A 19,870-nucleotide genomic window follows, 5' to 3' on the forward strand; every position below is an offset into this window, starting at 1 on the left:
AGCGTAATCATGAAGCCATCTCGGGCCTCTTCAATCCATTTACAGCCACTCCTTAACCCTTCAGCTCACTCTTGCAGCTTTTTGCTTTCTCCTGTTGTGACGCTTTTTTGTTTTTCTCTTCATCCATCTTTCCCATATGTGTCTTTGCTTGTAGTAAATACTTGAGGCAGAAAAATAAGTGCAGGCCCTCAAAAATGAGTGCCAGTGCCCCGTACCTGAAACAACAAGCACAAATTAACCACTGAATACAAAGGAGTGCCAAGACAATGTGGATTAAGGCATATACGAAAATGGTCTTCAGAAATCGCACAATATCAGTCATGTGAGTACCAAGTAAGCTCAGACCAATGTCCCACCCACAATAACAAGTTGTCAAAAAAGTATATGTATCAAATGGACTACTGTACGGTGTAGGAAGGTAATAACCAGACATAGCTAACTATGCAATTAGTCCTTCAATAGGCGACTGACTGACTGACGACATCAGCACCCACACATAAGGCATGGCGTGCCTGGCATCTGTCTATGAGGATTCCTAGAACCAAAGAATATGTGATGCTAACATAAATGGTACACCAAGCATGATGCAAGCCAATTGCCTGGACACACTAGCCAACCTACTCACAGGTGTATATGAACTTCCACAACTGCATCAAATAGGTGTCATGGCAAACATGAGGTTCCAAAATAGGCAGGCCTCGTTAGACATATCCGTCATAGCAACAGCAGGTACACATAATAAAATATCAATGTTGAGTCATTACTTGACCTTTCAATTGACACATGATGATGTCAAATTACTGTCTGCGCCATGGCTGTGAATAGGATACCATTACCTATATATCATACCTACTACAGTATGTCTATGGACAAAGCTGTGTGGCCAGTTTCTACTATCAGAACATCAGTACGGTGGTTACATTCCGGTTAGATTCACACCTCTGATACCAAGATATGGGTGCCTATATAAATGCCTATATACATTTTGAAACACCTCAATGGTATCAAACATGCATATACAGTGAGGGCATATGTGAGCTGGAAAGAGGCAGACAACATGCCTTTCCAGCACCAGCTGCCATGTTATCACATATGATCAGACACTCAACACATATGAAGAAGAGTTTTCTTAGGCAAAGTCTGGCATAACACCTGCACTAAGCATGTGCAACAGTCACAAGGTGGCTCAGGGAACATATATGACACACTCTCCACAATGTTGTCAACAAACATTAGTACATGCCCACGGAGTCACTTACTCTAGCACAACTTTATTACCCAAAGGACTTTTGGGTAATCTGAAACATTGCCCATCAGCCTTTACTTAGCATATCAAATAATAGTCTAGCTAATGAGACATATTTGCACATGGTGCACTTACCTGCTCCTCTGGTGCACCATAGAGTTGTTCATACAGGGGTAGCACCTCCTCTATCAGTTTCTCCAGCTCCTTGGGTGAGAAGGCAGGGGCCCTATCACCTGTAAGATGTGGCATGATTGCTCCTGGAGGCAGTACACAGTAGCTTAGGTCATGGAGGTCTTGCTGGCAGCAGTGTCAGGAGTCAAGTGAGAGATGAAGTATGAGATGGTGATCATGTCCACCATGTTAGAGATCGTCACTGCAGGTGGACATCGCCATTGGCCCTAGACCACCATGGACAGCAATGTGTTCCAATAGCAATGTCCACCGCTGTAGTATCCGCCTACCTCCATGACGACTTCCGCCGGCGATTGCAGGTTGTTTCCTATTGTCCAGTACAGTAGGTCAGGTAGTCACCATTTTAAGGGCCTTAGCTGGTCCGAAAAGTTAATTTCATGATGCGTCACAAGATCAGAAACTTATATATCGCATTGTCTTGAGTCCTGGCATTACCTAACCATGTATGAATGTCCAGATTCAAGTGATGTGTTGTCATGGTGATAAGATAATTGTAAGGTATCTTTAGTGGCAGAGTCAGCACCCTATTGGCAAGATATCTTTTTTGCTTTTTTATGCAAGGCATAATTGGATGTCCATATACAGAGGCTCCCTGAATCATGGGATAACATTTGCATGTCATAATTGAGGGAAAGGGATAAGATTCCTCTAAGCTGACATCATTTACACTTTTTTGTGCTGTGTACCATGTTCCTCCTGTATCATTTGCCATATCACATTATGATATGAGACATATGTTTAGAAACTCACAAGGGACACAATGAGTGATGGACATTCCTTCTTATTTTCCCTCACATATTCACTCTGGGACGAGAATAGTCAGACAACCTCCAGTGTACCCTCCACTAGCAGACTTGCAGACAATGGAGGATCGATATGTCATTCAGATCTACCAACTGGATAGGCCGACAATTATGGATCTGTGCCGTCAGTTGGAGCCAGATCTGATGCCTGCCATTCATCATCCAAATAGCATCCAACCATTGTACAAGTCATGTCAGTGCTGCATTTCCTAGCCAGAGGATCCTTTCAGAATACGATGGCCCTAACTGCAGGCAAGTCCCAGACTATGTTCCGTCTGGTCTTGAAGGATGTACTCTCTGCATTGTTAAAACACCTGGACAGCTACATCAGATTTCCAGAACGTGAGGATTTGGTCAGATTTTTATGGATTGGCACACATTTCACAGGTAATGGGAACCAATAATGATACCCATGTAGACCTGGCTCGCCCACATGGCAATTAACAGGTGAATCGTAAAAGGACGAATTTCCACTCCATTCATGTCCAAGTAGTCTGTTTGGCAGACCTCTACATTTCCCAAGTATGTCCACAGTACCCGGGTTCAGTCCATAATGCCTTCATTATGTGGAACTGAGCCATCCCAGAGCTGACACAACACTACCCAGAAAGGGCCTGGCTGGTTGGTAAGTCATATATGTCATGTGTGTATCTTATGTCGCCTGCCAAATGTAAGGATGTCGAAGATTTATGCTTGCACACATGTAATGATTCCTTACATGAGACTCTGGCTACCCAGTCCATCCCTGGTTGTTGACACCAGTGAGGTACTCAACCACCCCCACGAAAGTCCACTTCAATGAGGCCCATGGAAGGACACAGTGTGTCGTGGAGCGGGCATTTGGGGTCCTGAAGGCAAGATCCTGTAGCACTGATAAGTCTGGTGGAGCACTCTTCTACTTCTACTCATTTCATTGTGGCCTGCTGCATGTTCCACAACCTCACCCTGAGGTGTCAGATCACATACATCCCTAATGGGGGGGAGCCAGCAGTTCCACAAGGTGAGAATGCAGAAATGTCAAGTGAGGATGGAAGTGATGAGTATGAAGGTGGAGACATCCGGGCAGATCTCATCGATCAGTACTTCACCTGACTGTAGGTATATGTTGTTCTGTAATTTGATTGACTCAGTATGGTAGTGGTGGGGTTTTGGATGTTTGAGAAGGGTCTTTCTATGACCATCAGATATGTTATTCACTGCTTTGCATACATAGCCCAGCTTTTACTGCAAAATGGTAAATGGAGTTTAAACTATTTCGATGATCTTTTCCGTCACAAATGACATTTTAAGTTACCATTGTTTTTGGGACATGTATTTTTAGGTCATGTTGACCCTCACCTGTCTAAAATCCTTTTTAAATTTTTTTATTTTTCAGATCTCTACACAATGCCACCCTCATGTGGCCATTTCTGAATTGTGTCACTGGCAGGTGGGTTTAGCTGGTCTGACGTGAAGTGGACATGGATTGATCCAGGTACTGCCTGACCATATATTGGTAGTATATGAATTCCATGCCAAGGCTGTCAGGATAGTGAGATGGCTGTGCTCTGTTCCACACAATAGACCTGTTTGCCATGGAATGTGGGTCCAATGGTACATACCATGGTGTCATGTGTGTCATCATGTGTCTATGACAAATGTCTTCCTGTGCAATCCGTTCACACAGCCTTTTCATTGGTTTGATAATGGTACTATCTTACTTGTATGTAGCTGTCACTGTATTTCATGATTGCAGGCCACTGTGCATGTGTGTCAAGACGGACATAGGTGAGCAGCATGCCAACAGATACCTGGCCATGGTAAGTGGAAGGTTCGCTGACTGGGAACAGTTGTATTGACCTCTGTCTGTATTATGGGGTATGTTCATTTGGTAGGTATGGTATGGGTTTGTGATAAGGGTTTAGCTGCTGACAAATTTCACCAATCTGTTTGCCAATTTGGATAGACAAAGTCTGACATGTCCCTTACTTCAAAGGTCTGTGGGATGTTTGTCACTAACACCTAAGCTGACGCACTAAGGCCCATATTTATACTTTTTTAGCACCGCATTTGCGTAAAAAAATGTTGCAAATGCAGCACTAAAAAAGTATAAATATGGGCCTAAATTGTGAAGATGTACTTCACTGTGTGATCATTGGCATATGGTCAGCCTATGTGCTGAACAGTGCTATAAATGGGGATTGATGATTGTAGACTTGTATCATTGTGTGTGCATTTAACCCAGAATCAGCAGTACATGTGACCTGTCTATTCCCACATTTGTTACATTTGAGTGTTTTATGTGTATTCAAGAACATTCACAGGTAACTGTTCAAAATAGTTGAAATATGAACCTCAAACATCTATTGTGATTTAGTTGTGTTTATTTACAAGTGCACAGGCAAATATAATGAATGGGATAAAAGCAATAACGTGCAAACAGTGAAGGCTTCAGTCATGGTGGATGTTATCATCAGGGTAGCTGATACAACATTAGGGAGACCTCTGTTGCATTACTTTCTGGTGGTTGCCCCTCTGCAGCTGCTTGATCTCCCCATCATGGGAAGTACCTGGCCCATCACGCCTTGGGACTGTTAGTAAGTTCCGAAGACTTGGTAGATGGTGTCCTGGTCAGAAGTATCCCTAGCAGTCTCTGTCCACTGGCCCATATCATCACCCCCCACGCACCCTACCCCTATGTGCCTGTACCCTTGGCACAGTTTGCCCACTACCAGTGGTGGCAGGTCCTTCATTTTCAGGGTTTTCTACTTGTGAGTCTGGTACTTGTACAGGGGAGCACATGATGGTAGAAACTGTCCTAGGGACACAGGTTTGGGGGTGAATGGTTGCTTGAGATGTCGATGCAACAGGGCTGGGTAGAGTTGATGTGGACAGGTGAGGCTGACAGTTGTGGACTCACCAGGTATCCCAAATGGGCCAGAGTCGTCCTCATTGTCCACACATCCAGGGGTGTTTTCAACACTGAGGGCTTCATCCAGGGGGGAAGTGGCTGTCTCAGGTGTCCTCTACATGGTCCCAATGGCAAGTACATCTATTGAAGAAGTGGAACACACAGCTACAGATTGTAATGCAACATGTGGTATCAAACTTTGACAGGTAGATATGTTTTGAGCCATGTACAGAAATGCTTTGCTTGATCCCCTGATATGACAGTGACACCTGCTTTCACATCTGGAGAACAGCTATGTGGAATACAGACAATTCCTATAGCGTACACCTTGCTACGGGCTGTCAGAGTATCTTGGCATTTGGATCTCTGTTCATAGACTCATATCTTGGCAGCTGTGTAGCTTTATATTGTTCATGTTACCTCCCAGTTAGCAGCAGTTCAGTATTGAGTCAACAAACAGCTGCACAATGTAATGTGAAATCTGACTTGTCCATCAAATTAGAAGTAACCATTCTACCTGGCCATATGTGTCAGGTTACGCCAAGTACAGCACACTGCATATATTTATGTTCCCCCAGATGAGTATATGTCAAGAGGTGATGGGAGGTAGAAGGGACCGTTTTGCAGAGGACACAGCTGTTGCTATGTGTTGGTGGTATTGTACTGGCAGATGCCCATAGCATTGCTGTCATTGACATAGAATGTACAATTGTGGAGCATTCAGGTGGGTTTAGTCAATTGTTTAGTTGACATGCAAGGCAGTTTTCATAGAGGTACACTGTTCTGGTTTTCTTCATGGTGGAACAGTGCCTGCTGGGAGTTGTAGTGCTGTCAGTCCCTGTACTACCCTCTCCATACACAGACACTGTGCCCCTAGGTGAGTTTAATTGACATGTGGGATTCCAGACAGGGGTATTAGGACAGTTGGGCACAGGGGTGGTGAGTGGGTTGGTAGTTAAGATATCAAAAGGTGATCAGTGAGCAAGCAAGACAAAACCTTTGAGTGACATCATAGATGTTCTGCCTTACCCAATTCCATTCCCCCAGGTGCTCCTGTCAAGCCTTCAGGATGCAGGATGGTCAAAACCTTCTCCTCCCATGATGTGAACTGTCGGGGAGGGGGGTGGGGACCACTGCCAGTCTTGCTGACCTCCAACTGGTTCCTGGCGGCCATGGAACAGACCTTCCCTTTGAGGTTTTTCCACCTCTTCCTGGTGTCCTCCCTTGGGCGTGAATAGCTGCCTACAGAATTCACCCTGTCAACTATCCTTTGCCACATCTCCATTTTCCTGGCGATATTAGTTTACTGGACTTGGGCTCCAAATAGGTGTGGCTCTGCTCTGATGATTTCGTGTACCCTGACCGTCAATTCATCGTCAGTGAAAAGAGTATTTTTTTTGTGGGGACGTTGTGGTGCTGGATGACACAGAAAAGGGAAGAAAATGGATGATGAGGTGTGGCTGCTGTGTTTTTAGTGGGTGACGGGTGGTGCCTGATGTATAGGGCAATAATTTGTTTGTTGTGTATGTTGTGAAAGTGTAGGATGAATGGTATTTGAAGTGTGGAGGGGTGCTTAATCTATGGCTTGTAAATTATAGTTCTGGTTGCAAAGGATTGTGGGGTGTGAAGGGGTGTGTTTTATACTGCAGTTTGTAGGTGTTGGGTGTGTGGATGTGTGTTGGGTGTGTGGAATTCAAACTATCCAATGTGGTGCTGTGTATTACTGTGGTGCCGCCGGTCACCGGGGTTTGCACTGCCATTGGTTTTCCGCCATTGAAGAACCGCCACTGTGATTTGTGGCTGGTAATACATTGGGTAAACGTTTGACGGGCTGGCAGTGCTGGTGGTTGTACCGTCTCTTTTCCGCCCTCCAGAGTCCTGACGGTGTCAGGATTTTGGCTGTCTTTTGGCGGGCTTGGCTGTGTAACTCGTAATATGTTAGTCTGTATGACCGCCAACATGGCGGTCTTTTGGCAGCCGACACCGCAGCAGTCTTACCGTCAGACCGCCAAACTCGTAATGAGGCCCAGAATGTCTTGTCCTCTTTTGATCCATCACAGGTCATGAAAGTGTTCTGAAGATGTGCCTTGCTGTATCACATTTATGCCTGGCACCAGCTGGTTGGTGTGGGTGACTCCCGTCATTTCCTAACCAATGAGGTAAAAGTTCCTGGGGGTAGCTCTAACCACTGCAAACAATCCCACAGTGCCCCTCAATCTCTATATTCAAGATGGGGGGGCACATAGCTTGTGTGCCCATCTAGAGGTGTGATAACCTACATTCACCTCCTTTGTGGTCACTCAATCGGTTCTGGGTGTAGCTTTCCTTTCCTTAGTACGATGGTGCCACCCTGACTAAATGGGCAACAGCTGGGGCTTTTCATGTGTCACCTAACACTTGCTTGCATTAGGACAGGCCGCTTAGAAGTCATTTAAGTTCCTGGAGCACATGAGTCCCCGTTCTCTAGTCACTAAAAATGCCTGGGCATCACCGACAGCTGCTCAGTGGTCTGCAGGAAACTGGTGTATACAAATACAGAATTTTAGGATATTATTCCTGTTTTCTAGAGAATCCATGTTTGGGGACCTATAGTGCGCTGGAACTGTCTTTGTCTAAAACTATGCAGCACAACCTCACCCTGACTCCAATATGAACATTTTTCAATCTCTCACGTCTATCTGTATCACCCAGTTATGAGGTTCATTGTTCAGCTTTAACTTCTAGGACTGTCTCTAGAGGACCTCCATGGTTGAGCTTGATCATGAAAAAAATCCTAACAATGTCAGATAGATCAAGAGAACAGCAAATAATCAGTATACACAAATATTTACAACAAGTACACAAGTCTGTACACTGTCCCATGAAATGTTCAGGGACCAATGGTCCCAAAAAGCATGGGCGAAGCCCACACATGACACATGCCTCAAAACAGAGAGAACACTGCAGGGGCATCAGGTCGGAAAAAAAACAGGCACCTCAGGGGGAAGGGGAGGGGGGGCACCTCAGCCGGATGATGCTACGACGCCACTGCTCCTCGAGGGGGCTCCATACCCACTGCCTGGTCCTGGGGAGTGCAAAGTCACAGTCTCTCAAGGCTCTCAAGTGGGTGCACTGCCCACTGCTTGGTCCTGGGGAGTGCAAAGCCACAGTCTCTCAAGTCTCTCAAGTGGGTGGTTTGCCCACTGCTTGGTCCTGGGGAGTGCAAAGCCACAGTCTCTCAAGTGGGTGGTTTGCCCACTGCTTGGTCCTGGGGAGTGCAAAGCCACAGTCTCTCAAGTGGGTGGTTTGCCCACTGCTCGGCCCTGGGTAGTGCAAAGCCACAGTCTCTCAAGTGGATTCACTGCCCACTGCTTGGTCCTGGGGAGTGCAAAGCCGCAGTCTCTCAAATGGTTGCCTCTCTCCACAGGTTCTGGAGGGGGCTTTGTGCCCAGAGTGCTTCATCCTGCCAAGGATAGGGTGAGTGGATGCCTTTCTCCACTGGTTCTGGAGGGGGCTTTGTGCCCAGAGTGCTTCATCTTGCCAAGGACTGGGTGAGTGGATGCCTTTCTCCACTGGTTCTGGAGGGGGCTTTGTGCCCAGATTGCTTCATCCTGCCAAGGATAGGGTGAGTGGATGCCTTTCTCCACTGCTTCTGGAGGGGGCTTTGTGTCCAGAGTGCTTCATCCTGCCAAGGTCTGAGTGAGTGGATGCCTTTCTCCACTGGTTCTGGAGGGGGCTTTGTGCCCAGAGTGCTTCATCCTGCCAAGGATGGGGTGAGTGGATGCCTTTCTCCACTGGTTCTGGAGGGGGCTTTGTGCCCAGTGATGCTGCACCTAGGGTGTGGCAGTTGACTTCGTCTCACCTGGGTGTCTTAGCCACGCAATGTACCTGGAACAGGTTGCATGATACTCCATGGAGGCAGAGCCACACGCCATACTGCGGCGACTTAGGCTGCCAATTGCTGGTTCGTGTCATTGCTGGAGGTGGTGTCTCAAATGGCTTGTCCAGGGTCCAGGACGTCACCTGCAGACTCTGACGGCTTCACACTGGGGATGGGGCGGATGTCCGACAAAGTGGCATCAGCTGTGCACGTGGCGGTGCTAATGGTGGTGCAGGTGGCGGTGTCTGCGGTTGGAGATGCTGCCAGTGCTGGCCGTGGTGCAAGTGACTGTTGTGGTGGATGGAGACACCATACCGTCTCCGGCAGCCTCGGATGGCTGATCCTCAGGGAGGATGCTGCGGACTGACGTTGTGGCGGTGCAGGTGGCGGTTAGAGCGGCGGTGGTGACTGTTGTGCATGTGGCTGCTATACCTGATGATATGGTGGTCACCAGCCCCTCACCAGGAGACATGGTGCCCACAGGTGATGTGCCCTTTGGCTTGTGGCCCTTCCCGATCTTGACAGTCGCTGCAGGGACCTTGGCACTGTCCTCTCGGTGTTTGGGTGAGGCCTTGCTGGGTGGGTGGTGTGACTGTCCCCTGCTGGAAGCCGGCACTTTTTTTACCTTTGCAGGTGGTGGAATAGGGTGGTCCTTCTTTTCTGTCGGTGGCACATTGGCAGCTCTGACAGAGGCCCCCTTAGACCATACTAGACTAGCAGGGACCACAGCGGATGTACATTTGGTGGCTGAGGTGCTGGACTGGGATCTAGACATCCTGGCCCTAGGGGAAGGACGGGGGAGTTGTAGAGAAGAGGTTAATGTTAGCTAGGAAAAGTTTTTTAGACACATTGTGACGGGAAGATGGAGGGGGTGTGGGAGTGGAGGAAGAGGTAGTGGTTGTAGGAGGTGTACGTCTGCTGATTTTGGGTGAAGGTACATGGGTTGGAGGCTGTTGTGAGGTGGATGACTGTTGAGTGGGTGTTTGCCTGCCCCCCCACATTACCCACAACCCCTTACAACGAAAAAAATATTGCCAACTGAGAGAGAGACAAGCCATAAGCACCCACTGAATCAGAGCCACAGAACACCATCACCCATACACCATCCACGCACCTCACAGCACACACCCCAACACAGCACCCCACACACCCTCACACATACCACTCACACCGCACCCATGGCACCCCAAAGACAACAAAGGTTCTCAGAGGATGGTGATGGTGGAGGAAATCATCTGGGTAGAGCCACAGCTATTCGGATCACAGGTGCAGCAGACCTCCATTGCTAGGAAGATGGAGCAATGGCAGAGAATCGTGGACAGGGTCAAAGCCATGGAACAGCACCCAAGAACAAGCACAGGAGAGGACCTACACTGCAAGTGCTGCTGTGACCTGAGTCTGGAAGCGAAAATGGCTCTGGGGAAAGGGCCCATGTCTTCACCGAGGAGGAGTTGGACAAACTGGTGTATGGGAACCTCCCCCAGTACACACTACTCTACAGTCCTCCAGACAAACAGGTGAATACACTGTGAGCCTGATGCGTGGGCAATGCCTGTTTGGAGTGGTGTGAATGGAAGATACATGTGGGGGGGCTGAGGGCTGCATGTGAGGATGGTGAGTATATGTGTGTCAGGGCATAGGTGGGAACTGGTGGGCATTGAGTCTGATGGTCCGGATGGGAGAGTAATGTCCTTTCCTCCTGTACCTTTCCTCTAGTTCAGCGCCTACCAGAAGAAGGGTATTTGGCATGCCATCGCCAAGGAAGTGCAGACCCTGGGGGTCTATCATAGACGGAGCACCCACTGCAGCAAGAGATGAGAGGACCTGCGCCGCTGGAGCAAAAAGACGGCGGAGGCCCAGATGGGGCTGGCCTCCCAACGAGGAAGGCCCATCGCACCATGACCCCCTGATGTTCCAGATCCTGGCAGTGGCATATCCGGAGTTGGATGGGCGCTTGAGGCCATCACAGCAGCCACAAGGTGGTGAGTACAGTGTCATTAAGCTAACTCTGCGTGCTTTATGAAGTGTCTGGGTGGGGGATGAGGGCTGTGGGTTCCCCTAGGCCAGGGCGAACTGGCAGGGTAGGTCCCTTGTGGGCAGGCTCTGAAGCACTCCAACCCCAATAGTGTTAGTGGCCATCTATTACTGGGCAGGGTCTTGTTGGTTTCAGGTGTGCAGCTAATGGCGTTAGGCAATGTACCCCATGGGCTGGTGACTGGTATTGTAACTGGAAGTGCATGGCCTAGTGCATAGGACTGATCCCTGTGTGTTTTGTACGCCAACGGTAGTGTTGTTGCTGGCATTGACCAAGTGTATCCTCTGTCTCTCCCCTCCATTTTTTGTTTTGTCACCCTGTCCTTCTGTGCATTAGCATCATCGGGTGGAGGAGCAGAGGCACCGGCGATGGAGGGAGCTGCATCCCACATGGGCCTGGAGGCCGAATCCACAGACGGTGAGGGCATCAGTGGGACAGAGGGCGAGGGGAGCACCACGACGGAGACAGGAGGGGACACTACCGACAGCGACACCTCCTCCGATGGAAGCTCCCTGGCGGTACAGCCGCCACCCCCCATACCAGCACTGCCCTCCCAGCAGCCCCTCAGTGTGTTTCCCGTGCCCGCTCACCCAGGAGGGTGGGCATCTCCTTCGCCCCAGGCTCCTCAGGCCCTGCCCCAGTCAGCCCTTCTGCCCTCAGTGAGGAGGCTATTGGCCTCCTGAGATCCCTCACTGTATGGCAGTCAACCATACTGAATGCCATCCAGGGTGTCGAAAGGCATTTGCAACAAATAAATGCATACCTGAAGGGCATTCTCTCTGCTGTGGCGGTCCAACAGAGAGCATTCCAGGCTCTGGCCTCCGCACTGATGGCAGCCATTGTCCCTGTCTCCAGCCTCCCCCTACAACTTCCTCTTCCTAGTCCAAATCCCCTCAACCCCAACCTATCCAAAGCACACCTTCAGACCAGCAACCACCCAAATCAACACACAGAAGTGGCTCAGGCAAACACAAGCACCACACTTCATCTCACAGGCACTCACACAAGCACCATCCCCAAGCAGACACAGCAACATCCACTGGCTCCACTGTGTCCCTCTCCTCCTCGTCGTTTACCTCCCTCCCAGTAGCGTCTCCACTCACACCTACATGTACTACATCCTCATTCACTACCTCCATCACCAGCAAGCCTATCACTACATGCCCCTCATTAGCAGTCACCACCCCCACATCCATGCACACGTCCTCTGTGTCCTCTCCCACTGTCTGTGACCCCTCCTCCCAAAGTACACAAACGTAAGCACACACCCACCCAACAGCCATCCACCTCACAACAACATCCAGCCCATGCACCTGCACGGAAACACAGCAGACTGACACCTCCTACAACCACTTCCTCTTCCTCCACTCCCAAACCTTCACCCTCTTCCCGCCCCAGTGTCCCTAAGAAGCTTTTCCTCACCAACATTGACCTCTTCCCTAACAATCCCTCCCTGTCCTTCACCTCGGGCCAGGATGTCCAGAAACCAGCCAGCAAATGGGTTGCAGTGCGTCCTGGCCCCTGCAAAAGCTGTCGTTGTGACACCCAGGTGAGAGACTGTGACCTTGCACCCCAAAACATCTGCATCACAGGGCACAAGGCCCCCTCCAGAACCAGTGGATGAAGGTACCCACGCACTGCATGCTTGCCAGGATGGAGCACACTGGGCACAAGGCCCCCTCCAGAACCAGTGGAAGCAGGCATCCACTCAGCCCCTCCTTGCCAGGATGAAGCACAGTGGGCACAAGGCCCCCTCCAGAACCAGTGGAAGAAGGCATCCACCAAGCCCCTCCTTGCCAGGATGAAGCACACTGGGCACAAGGCCCCCTCCAGAACCAGTGGAAGAAGGCATCTACTCAGCCCCTCCTTGCCAGGATGAAGCTCACTGGGCACAGAGCCCACTCCAGAGCCAGTGGGAGAAGTCATCCACTAGAGAGACTGTGGCTTTGCAATCCCCAGGACCAAGCAGTGGGCAAAGCACCCACTTGGGAGACTGTGGCTTTGCACTCCCCAAGACCAAGCAGTGGGCAAAACACCCACCTGAGAGACTGTGGCCTTGCACTCCCCAGGACCAAGCAGTGGGCAAACCACCCACTTGAGAGACGGTGGCCTTGCACTCCCCAGGACCAGGCAGTGGGCATGGAGCCCTCTCCAGGAGCAGTGGTGCTGTACCATCTTTCGGCTGAGATGCCCCCCCATTCCCTGTCCCCCTGAGGTGCCTGTGTGTTTTCGAGTTGATACCCCTGCAGTGTTATCTGCGTATTGAGGCAGGAGTCAAGTGTGGGCTTGGCCTATGTGTTTTGGCCCAGTGGGCCACAGGCAATTTTTGAGTGAGCATTGTCCCGCATTTTGTATATATTGTATATATTGTACATACTGTTTTTGCTTTTGAAACGTATTTATAAGTATTACTAATATTATACTCATTTGACTCCATTCCTTTTGAACTTGCGTTAATCCTGAGGGTTACGGGGTATATATGTAATGTTGTAGCATGTGTTTGTGTATGTGGTGTTGGGGGTGTTGTGTGTTGCGTGTGTGTGTCACTCTGTTTTTCCTCCCCCCTCCCTTGTGTGCTAGGTGCAGTACTCACCATGGTCATCGTCGCCGGCGTTCTTGCTCCTGGTATATGAGAAGATACACCAGCATGGGAAAAAAATGCAACTCGGGCTCCATGGCATCCTGGTTCTTCCTTGAGTGTGGAGAGGTGAGTGGTTTCCTTTCAGAGTATTGTTTCCGCTGTGCTTTTGATGGCATTGGTACCGCCCTGGAAAAGCAGGCGGATGGGCGGGTTGCACTGCTGTGGGCGGTACATTGTCTTCTGCCTGTCTGTTGGCGGTAACCGCCCCAGTATTTGTTGCTACTGCCGTGGCAGTCGGAGTGTTAAAGTGTCTGTATGTATTGGCTTTTCTGCCGTGGTCGTGATTCCTTTTTTTTTACCGCTGGCCTGTTGGCGGTGTTACCGCGCCTTTAACACCGACCGCCAGAGTTCTAATGAGGGCCTAAGTGCTCCCTGAAACATGGTTAAGCCCGTCCTGGTTTGTAGGGACTAGGATGAGACCCGATGATAAAGCATGGCATGACTAGAGTGAGTGAGGGTCTAATAAAAGGGGAAATAATTTTTCCCTTTTTTGACCTTGAGAGGGTTTTTCATATAAAAAGCCTCTAATTTAGACATGGGATTCCCATTTGTCTATTTTGGTTAAAGTGGGAGGGTGTATCCCATTTTCTGTTAATTTAAGGTATTTCTTCCCTTTCCGAGAGTAGGGCCCTGGTGTGGGCCCTGGGTCAGGGTTTTTGGTTTAGAAGAAATATGTTTGACCATGGACAGAACTCTAGGATGGCAAGACTATACAGTGAATGAATGGCTCACACAGAGCTGGGCTATATGTGAGTTTCCTGGTTTTCATTCACTTGGAGCAGATTGGGTGGTATACAGAAACATAGGGCCTGATTGCAAGTTTGGCCGTCTTACTGCTGTACTGCCGCAAAAGGACCACTGAGCCGGCAGTCTTCCGCCTGCCGTATTAAAAGTTTCTGTTGTGCTGGCGGTCTCGCGACGATGGTCTTCCGACGGAGGTGTACCATCGTGCTAGGAACCTCATTTCTGCAAATTTTGTTCCACAGTGCTAATACATATTAATACATATTTGCTTATGTACATGAAGCAAGTCTGAAAATACACACATATGTATTACACTTATGGAAAACATACCTTGTCCACCAGCATGGTTCCACAGCCATTGTAATAGTAAAGAAATGTACGAGTGGCTTACCTTATGAGTTGACACCAACTATGTGTATTTTCTTTGTGGGCAAGTGTCTGCAGCAAAGGGAGGACCTTGACGAGGGGCTGCATGAAGGGAAGAGGATTGGAAACTGGATATAAGGCGAGTACTTACCTTATATTTCGTGTTTCTGCCAGGTTGAGTATGGAGATCTTCTCACAACAGTTGGCTTGGCGGTGAGCCACATCGTAATACTGCCTGTGGGAACAGGGGCTGGACTCCAGCCATCAGCGTCTGTAGCATGTGATCCTCATCGATGCAGGAGTGAAACACAGGCAGCAGGACACGGGCGGTCTTTCATCAATGGGACTGCCAATATTGAAATTTGGCTGATGGATTGCCTAGTCGGTAGTCGGGATATACTGATGCCACCACAACGGCAGTACCATGGCCGCCAAAGTCATAATCAGGCCCATTAGTGCCATGTGAAATCTGATCAATGTGGATTGGTGATATGCTTTTCTTTTCCTAAATGTTAACACCAGTTTGATGGGTAGAAGTAATGAGATGTAGGGCCCAATGGATAATCTGGAAGCTAAATCAAAATCAGTGTCCATCACCATTACGGGTCGAACCCAGAGAGAGTGTTGTGAAGTGATCTTGTTTTCGCACACAGGACGCATATGCATGGGTGGAAGTTTCACCCCATTGGTAATCACTGTACTGAGCATGGATGGTGCAGCTCAGTATACTAATATATGAACATACCAAGCAACCAAGAAAAGGATTTCATACTATAGGAAGGGCAAAATCCATGAGTAGCAGTTCTGACTGGGGTAACAACTACTAATGAAAAACATATGTTACAGTTCACTGCGCAAACATTTACAACTGCCCTTCCAATTACATGGTCAGGCCTCAAAAAGTAGAAAAGTTCCATATGTCATGTTACACCCCCCACCCCCAGTAAATGTATTTTCGAGCAAGCAGTTGGGTACATTTACTTTCAGTTGGGTATGGTGAGGTGGCTGTTGGATTTCAACCAGGATTTGTACATGCACACACGGACAAAAACATACACGCACACTGTCTCTCTTCTCTGTTTTGAAGTTCTTAAAACTGTTAGATATTTTACAACATATTTTCTTTTAAGTAACCCTAACAACCTGCACTGCTATTTCTTCCCACTACCCCTTAAGCCCCTTATGCTCTGCTTCCAAATAATGTATTTCACCACAATATGCCAGTGTGATTGTTGGGAAATTTGAAGCACACACCTCTCCATCCCCAATCTTACTGGCCAAGCTACGCCCCTGCTCTTCATCTATTATGTAATAGTTGCATGCTACAATCAGTCAGACATAAAAATATAGGGTTGGATGCCTCATATATGACAACATAGCAAAGCAACCCTTTTTACAAGGTCTCTTGCATGCTAGTATAGTTAAAGCATTTGAAGCACAAAATACCATATGCAATCATGCAGGCCAAAGTAGCTTTCTCTAAGGGAGACATCCAAACATTAGTCAGAAAAAAATGTGTTATACAATGCCCAATCAGACTCAAACAGATTCCCACTTACATCCAAAATAAAGCTGGATGCTCACACTCACCAATATGCACTCCATTGCCATGGTCAGTTGTGAAGCAGGTTTCTTTGACTGGCACTCACTTCTGGACATAGAGTTAACACTGAAAGCATTCCTAGATCCAAGAAATCATGAAAGTAAACGTTCTGCATGTGTAGGCCTGACTTTGAATCCTAAACATTGAAGGATTCCAGCTGAGGTTGGTACTATTTTCTATCAGAGGAATTAATAAAGATTCATTCAAAAAAATAACACAAGCAAGAACCTTCTGATATGCATTAAACAGGCAGATTGTATTTACAACATGTGCAGTATTTCAACCTTTCTAATAGACAAAATCATAAAAAATGCAATTTACAACATCATCTGCAGGATAATGTGCAACATGCTAACTAAACAGCATCCAATGACAAATAGGATCAAGGACCTAATTACAAGTGTGGCAGTCCTCAGACCACCACGCTCACGATGACTACTGGACGGCTGCGTTTGTTGCAGTCTGACCACCACATTGCGAAGTTGGCGGGCAGTCCCATCAACCTATCACCGTCTGGACGGGTTGACTGCCGTGACATTGTAGGTTTGAATCAGCCAGGGCGGTGCTGAACTCAGCACCACCCTGCTGATTCCACCATGGTTTTCCACCAGCCTTTTTAAAAGGCTGGTGGAGACCAGGTACAGTACCTTTGTAATGCTGTGAAGACTGCACATTTTGAGGGTGCTAATGCACCCTGTGCGTGATAGTATTGCAGCTGGCTCGATTACGAGCAGGCAACAATGCTGCCACCACTTTCCCGCTGCAGGAAAGTCTTAATGGGGCCGGTGGAGAGGCAGCCAGCAAAGTGGCAACCACCCCGCCGGGACCAATGGGACCAATTACAAGTTCAACGGATGGGAAGATGCGTCTGCCAAACTTCACACAGGGAAGTTGCCGCCTTACTGACTAACTCCCCGCCTGTCTAATTACAACTTTCCCACTGGGCTGACTAGCAGAAACCAAGGTTTTCACCAGTCAGCCAAGCGGAAAAGTGACAGCAGCATTGTCACCGGCTTGTAATCGAGCTGGTGGCAATGATGCGCCCATTGGGGGCACCAGCACTGCATAATGCACAGCAGACAGTGTGCATTATGAGGGTGCAGGGTAGGGGCTGGGCATGGACAGTGCAGGGGCCCCCCTGTGGCCCTCCTACACCTGTTCTCCACCAGCCTTTTTCATGGCGGTGAAACTGCCATGAAAAGGCTGGGGGAGAACCAGATAGAGTCAGCAGGGCGGCGCTGATTGTAACCTGCACCATGGTCAACCCATCTGGAACATTGTTCCAGGCAGAGATGGTGGTCATTTGGCAGTCTGACTGCCAAACTCTTATTTTGGCCGGCGGACCACCAAATCAGTGGCAGTCATGACTGCCACCGAGAGTCTGGTGGTCTGTTGAGGCCCTAAGTCTTGTCTCAAGAGCAATTTCTCTCAGACATCTACAACACTTCATCCCCCTACATGTGTAGTGAATCCTAGTTTGTTTTAATGGGATAACAGGAGTAAGCTTAGCCTCTGGCTTGCAGACTTGTGCCCCCGTCACCTAGTGACTTTTAACCTACTTAGCTTGCTCTGTCTTAGCCCATTTAATTATTTAATTCTTCTAAGATGGCTGCCTTGTTTAAAGTTAGGCCACTTGTTATGAGTTACATTATCAGTGTCAACGTGCTAAGGTGTCAAGATCAAGCAACAAAGACAAACAAACAGTAGGTGTTCACACTTAGGGATTTTTATATTAATTGCCATCACAAGCATGACTATTATCTATTGTTTGGGAACACACCTACGTCAGGGGTCCTTGTAGATCTGTATAAATATAAACACTTTAGACAGATAATCAGCGGGATTCCGACCTGAGGGCATCACCACCATCGCTGATATTGATGCTGCAGTCGTCTTGACACTGACCCATTCTTCGTGTCCCTGCGGACTCTGAGATAGAGACCTCATTCCAAGGTAACAAGGGTTGGGGGCTCCTCTCATGGACATGGCATTGGCATATTAGGTTTAACAAACCCAGCTCTCCTTTAGGTAGGAGGTTAGGCCTTTCACATTAGGGTTTAGGGCCTGTTACATCTTGTATGTCTCTTCTATGTATTGCAAGATGGTGGGGGTCTTTGTAATAATGACTCTTGTCTTCACAATTCTGTTTCCTGCATTTTTTATTATCCTAATCATTGCAGCCCATGCAACTTATCGCAAATTGCAGTTATGTTAAATAAAAACTATTGAAACTTTACTGCATCTTTGTCATTGCCTGTGTTTGTATGAGACATGATATATCTGTGAGAAAGGGGTTCTCTCCGTTTAACCACGAAACTCCCTGAGATGTCTTATTCTCGAGTCCATGCGTAAAGGCTGCCACAAATCAGCTTTTACTATTGTGTTTCTGGTGAGGTGCTGCTAGGGCGCCGGTAAGGTTGGGACAACAGTTACGACTTAATGTAGTAAAGGCGTAGTCGCCTACAAGCAAAAGTACTGTCATCCTTTAACCAGCAGTCTTGCCCGGAGCAACAGTCCAAACTACGACATGGCGCCACCACCGATGGTGTTTAGGCACTAATTTACGGATACCCTGACTATCACTGTCTCACAGACAACAGGTAGCCTAAGTACCATTATACGGAGACGTATGTGGTCTTTGGGAAAATCCTCCTCAGCCGAAAAGGTAACACCTGATTAAGCTGTAGGTTGTTCGAGCTCGAACTCATAAAAGGACTTTTACTCCCCATTTTTTGTGTTCCGTTTTTCTAAACAAATATGGCTAATGCCATTGACATTCCTGAAAATGCTAGCACTAACACAACATTTATTAATGCATGGCCTTACAAATGAGGGTGGGGATGTTACTCTTATAATAGAAGCTAATGAAGCATACCAAACAGAAACATTTTACTGTTGGGTCACCTTTCCTGAGGTGGACCAGAGAACACATACTTTCAACACATATGAAATTGCAAACGTACCTGCACGGTACCGAGCATACCAGTATCATGAAATATCGCTCACATACCAAGAGCATCAGAACTGGTTTGAAGGCGCTCTACCACATGTACTACAAAGAGTGAGGTTACGTCCCTTAAGTAATGACGGACCTACATGGCCTATGTTTGCCACATACACACCTCACCCAGGCATACAGAATATGCAAATAGCAGATCTGCAAGATTTATATGATGAATTAGTGACATTATATAGACGATTAGTTGAGTTCGTAATGCGAACATTGAACACAACACCAGCGCGTCCAGCACCCCCAGCACCTGGTGGTTATCAATTGGCTACTGGGATTAATCCACAAACAGTGCATACTATTATTGGTAAAGTGCCTGTGGAACGGGTACAACTACCGTTCTGGATTGCCCAGCTGGAAGCTGTGTTTCCCCATACGGGACCACAGGAAAAACATAGACTGCTCACTATGTGCTTGCCTTTTGGGATGGTTCCCTCAGTGGATGACTGTGCCACATGGGGTACAGTCTTCGCTGCCATGG

Source organism: Pleurodeles waltl, chromosome 3_1 (genome assembly GCF_031143425.1).
Source record: "Pleurodeles waltl isolate 20211129_DDA chromosome 3_1, aPleWal1.hap1.20221129, whole genome shotgun sequence".
In the NCBI taxonomy this organism is placed as follows: Eukaryota; Metazoa; Chordata; class Amphibia; order Caudata; family Salamandridae; genus Pleurodeles; species Pleurodeles waltl.